The sequence below is a fragment of the Alligator mississippiensis genome, unplaced genomic scaffold (assembly GCF_030867095.1).
Source record: "Alligator mississippiensis isolate rAllMis1 unplaced genomic scaffold, rAllMis1 scaffold_22, whole genome shotgun sequence".
NCBI lineage: Eukaryota > Metazoa > Chordata > Crocodylia > Alligatoridae > Alligator > Alligator mississippiensis.
This window is the reverse complement of record NW_026775292.1, coordinates 450,140-455,139: the sequence shown is the minus strand read 5'-3', so window position 1 is coordinate 455,139 and position 5,000 is coordinate 450,140.

The following is a 5,000-nucleotide window of genomic DNA, read 5'->3' as shown; positions in this document are numbered from 1 at the left end:
CCCCGGCAGGGACCCGGGCCTCCGGGGTCGGAGCCGAGGCACCCCGCCGAGGGGTGGTCGTCCCGGGCCAAGGCGGCGGGAGCCCGGGCAGGACTCCGCGGGGCAGGCCGGGCGGGAGTTCCAGGAGCCCGGCCGCGATTCCGACTTCTCCCCGGTGCCCTGCCCGGAGGCCGGGCAGGTCCGGGGGCCTTCGGCGCGGGCGGCGGGATGCTCCCGCGGGGGAGACGAGCCGTGCTGGGCCCCGGGAGGGAGGCCCGGGGTCGACCTGGCGCCGGGGCTCCGGCCCTGGAAGTCCCGATGAGGTTTTTCAAACGGGCCGTGCCCGGGCCTTCGCTCCAGGAGGGCGGACACTTTCGGCGGTTGCCCCCGGTGGCTGGGCCGGGTGCCGCATCTACAATATTGCCAGGAAAGGTCCGCGGAGATTTTCGGGGACACGCTTTTCGGGACCCTAGTTGCCCATCTTGGGTTCCAGGAGGTCGGGCAGGGGTACCTCCGGGGCCGGACCGTGCTGCAGGAGGGGGTCAAAACCGAGTTTGGCTCCATGTCGACTGGCGCCCCGGCCCGGGGGGCGGGCCGGGCGGGCAGGCCGGGCGAGAGTTCCAGGAACCCGGCCGCGATTCCGGCTTCGACCCGGTCGACTGCACGGCGGGCGTGCAGGCCGGCGGCGACTCGCAGGGCCCCTTCCACGCTGCGGGGCCCAGCGGTTGGAGCCCGGCTACCCCGGCGAGGGGCGGAAGAACCTGCACGGCGCGGCGGGAGAACCCGGCATGCTTCCGCGGGGCAGGCCGGGCAGGAGTTCCAGGAGCCCGGCCACGATTCCTACTTCTCCCCGGTGCCCTGCCCGGAGGCCGGGCGGGCCCGGGGGCCTTCGCCGCGGGCGGCGGGCGGCTTCCGCGGCGGAGACGAGCCTCTCTGGGGCCCGGGAGGTCGGCCCTGGGTCGACCTGGCGCCGGGGCTCGGGCTCCGGAAGTCCGTATGAGGTTTTTGAAACGGGCCTTGCCCGGGCCTTCGCTCCAGGAGGGCGGACACTTTCGGCGGTTGCCCCCGGTGGCTGGGCCGGGTGCCGCATCTACAATATTGCCAGGAAAGGTTCGCGGAGATTTTCGGGGACACGGATTTCGGGACCCTAGATGCCCATCTTGGGTTCCAGGAGGTCGGACGGAGGAACCTCCGGGGCCGGACCGTGCTGCAGGAGGGGGTCAAAACCGAGTTTGGCTCCAAGTCGACTGGAGCCCCGGCCCGGGGGGCGGGCCGGGCGGGCAGGCCGGGCGAGAGTTCCAGGAACCCGGCCGCGATTCCGGCTTCGACCCGGTCGACTGCACGGCGGGCGTGCAGGCCGGGGGGCGACTCGCAGGGGCCCTTCCAGGCTGCGGGGCCCAGCGGTTGGAGCCCGGCTACCCCGGCGAGGGGCGGAAGAACCTGCACGGCGCGGCGGGAGAACCCGGCATGCTTCCGCGTGGCAGGCCGGGCAGGAGTTCCAGGAGCCCGGCCACGATTCCTACTTCTCCCCGGTGCCCTGCCCGGAGGCCGGGCGGGCCCGGGGGCCTTCGGCGCGGGCGGCGGGCGGCTTCCGCGGCGGAGACGAGCCTCTCTGGGGCCCGGGAGGTCGGCCCTGGGTCGACCTGGCGCCGGGGCTCGGGCTCCGGAAGTCCGTATGAGGTTTTTGAAACGGGCCTTGCCCGGGCCTTCGCTCCAGGAGGGCGGACACTTTCGGCGGTTGCCCCCGGTGGCTGGGCCGGGTGCCGCATCTACAATATTGCCAGGAAAGGTTCGCGGAGATTTTCGGGGACACGGATTTCGGGACCCTAGATGCCCATCTTGGGTTCCAGGAGGTCGGACGGAGGAACCTCCGGGGCCGGACCGTGCTGCAGGAGGGGGTCAAAACCGAGTTTGGCTCCAAGTCGACTGGAGCCCCGGCCCGGGGGGCGGGCCGGGCGGGCAGGCCGGGCGAGAGTTCCAGGAACCCGGCCGCGATTCCGGCTTCGACCCGGTCGACTGCACGGCGGGCGTGCAGGCCGGGGGGCGACTCGCAGGGGCCCTTCCAGGCTGCGGGGCCCAGCGGTTGGAGCCCGGCTACCCCGGCGAGGGGCGGAAGAACCTGCACGGCGCGGCGGGAGAACCCGGCATGCTTCCGCGTGGCAGGCCGGGCAGGAGTTCCAGGAGCCCGGCCACGATTCCTACTTCTCCCCGGTGCCCTGCCCGGAGGCCGGGCGGGCCCGGGGGCCTTCGGCGCGGGCGGCGGGCGGCTTCCGCGGCGGAGACGAGCCTCTCTGGGGCCCGGGAGGTCGGCCCTGGGTCGACCTGGCGCCGGGGCTCGGGCTCCGGAAGTCCGTATGAGGTTTTTGAAACGGGCCTTGCCCGGGCCTTCGCTCCAGGAGGGCGGACACTTTCGGCGGTTGCCCCCGGTGGCTGGGCCGGGTGCCGCATCTACAATATTGCCAGGAAAGGTTCGCGGAGATTTTCGGGGACACGGATTTCGGGACCCTGGATGCCCATCTTGGGTTCCAGGAGGTCGGACGGAGGAACCTCCGGGGCCGGACCGTGCTGCAGGAGGGGGTCAAAACCGAGTTTGGCTCCATGTCGACTGGCGCCCCGGCCCGGGGGGCGGGCCGGGCGGGCAGGCCGGGCGAGAGTTCCAGGAACCCGGCCGCGATTCCGGCTTCGACCCGGTCGACTGCACGGCGGGCGTGCAGGCCGGCGGCGACTCGCAGGGCCCCTTCCACGCTGCGGGGCCCAGCGGTTGGAGCCCGGCTACCCCGGCGAGGGGCGGAAGAACCTGCACGGCGCGGCGGGAGAACCCGGCATGCTTCCGCGTGGCAGGCCGGGCAGGAGTTCCAGGAGCCCGGCCACGATTCCTACTTCTCCCCGGTGCCCTGCCCGGAGGCCGGGCGGGCCCGGGGGCCTTCGGCGCGGGCGGCGGGCGGCTTCCGCGGCGGAGACGAGCCTCTCTGGGGCCCGGGAGGTCGGCCCTGGGTCGACCTGGCGCCGGGGCTCGGGCTCCGGAAGTCCGTATGAGGTTTTTGAAACGGGCCTTGCCCGGGCCTTCGCTCCAGGAGGGCGGACACTTTCGGCGGTTGCCCCCGGTGGCTGGGCCGGGTGCCGCATCTACAATATTGCCAGGAAAGGTTCGCGGAGATTTTCGGGGACACGGATTTCGGGACCCTGGATGCCCATCTTGGGTTCCAGGAGGTCGGACGGAGGAACCTCCGGGGCCGGACCGTGCTGCAGGAGGGGGTCAAAACCGAGTTTGGCTCCAAGTCGACTGGAGCCCCGGCCCGGGGGGCGGGCCGGGCGGGCAGGCCGGGCGAGAGTTCCAGGAACCCGGCCGCGATTCCGGCTTCGACCCGGTCGACTGCACGGCGGGCGTGCAGGCCGGGGGGCGACTCGCAGGGGCCCTTCCACGCTGCGGGGCCCAGCGGTTGGAGCCCGGCTACCCCGGCGAGGGGCGGAAGAACCTGCACGGCGCGGCGGGAGAACCCGGCATGCTTCCGCGGGGCAGGCCGGGCAGGAGTTCCAGGAGCCCGGCCACGATTCCTACTTCTCCCCGGTGCCCTGCGCGGAGGCCGGGCGGGCCCGGGGGCCTTCGGCGCGGGCATCAGGCGGCTTCCGCGGCGGAGACGTGCCTCTCTGGGGCCCGGGAGGTCGGCCCTGGGTCGACCTGGCGCCCGGGCTCGCGCTCCGGAAGTCCGTATGAGGTTTTTCAAACGGGCCTTGCCCGGGCCTTCGCTCCAGGAGGGCGGACACTTTCGGCGGTTGGCCCCGGTGGCTGGGCCGGGTGCCGCATCTACAATATTGCCAAGAAAGGTTCGCGGAGATTTTGGGGGACTCGGTTTTCAGGACCCTAAATGCCCATGTTCGGTTCCAGAAAGTCGGTCAGAGGAACCTCCGGGGCAAAAGAACCGTGCCGCGCTGCCTTGTCAACCGAGCGTGGAGGCAGCGTGCCCCGATCCGGCGGGCCTGGCCGTGCGAGAGTTCCAGGCTCTGGCCCGCGATTCCGGCTCCCGCCCCCCCCCCCGGTGATGGGCTCGGAGGTCGGGCAGGCAGCGGTGCTTGCTTCCCCAGGAGTGGCGGGGCTCTCCTGACGGGGAACCGGGAGGACCTGGTGTCCGCCGTGGGACTTGGAAAACTTCTGCTCGGTTGCGTTGGGAGCGGTTAACGTGGGAGCTCCGGCCGGGAGCGGCCCGGCGGGCCAGGCCGGGGGAGAGTTCCAGGAGACCGGCCACCGCTCCGGTTTCGCCCCGGTGACCTGCCGCCCTCCCTTACGGCGTTCAGGGCAAGCCGGGGGCGCTTCCTCGGGAGCGGCGGGCTTCTCCTGCCAGAGAGCCGTGTTGACCTGGTGTCCGGCGTGGGACTTAGAAAAAAATTTCGCTGCTGGGGGGCGAGCGGTTGACCTGGGCCCGCCGGAGAGGCCTGGAAGTCCGTATGAGGTTTTTGAAATGGGCTTTGTCCGACCCTTCGATCCAGGAGGGCGGACACTTTTGGTGGTTTGCCCCGGTGGCTGGGCCGGGTGCCACATCTACAATATTGCCAAGAAAGGTTCGCGGAGATTTTCGGGGACACGTTTTTCAGGACCCTAAATGCCCATCTTCGGTTCCAGAAGGTCGGTCGGAGGAACCTCCGGGGCAAAAGAACCGTGCTGCTGCACCCGCGGGTCAAAGACGAGTCGTGTGCCCCGCTGCCGAGAGGGGGATGGCGGACACTTTGCGGTGTGAGCTCCCGGTCCGAGTCCGGTTGTCACGCCTGGCCCGAAGCCCCCGGGCCCTGGCTCCGGGCCGTGCCCCGGGCGCCGCTGCTGCGCATCGCTCGCCACGCCACGTGGCACCCCTTTGGGAGGGCCCCTCGCGGGCCGGCGGTCCGCCGCCGGTGTTCAGGTGAGGCGGTTACCTCCCCCCCCACTTCTCTTTTCCTCTCTCCGGATCGATGTGGCGACTGCGGTCACGTCGGGGAGGGCCCTTAGCGGGCCGGCAGTCCCGCTGCCGGTGTTCAGGCGAAGCGGCTCC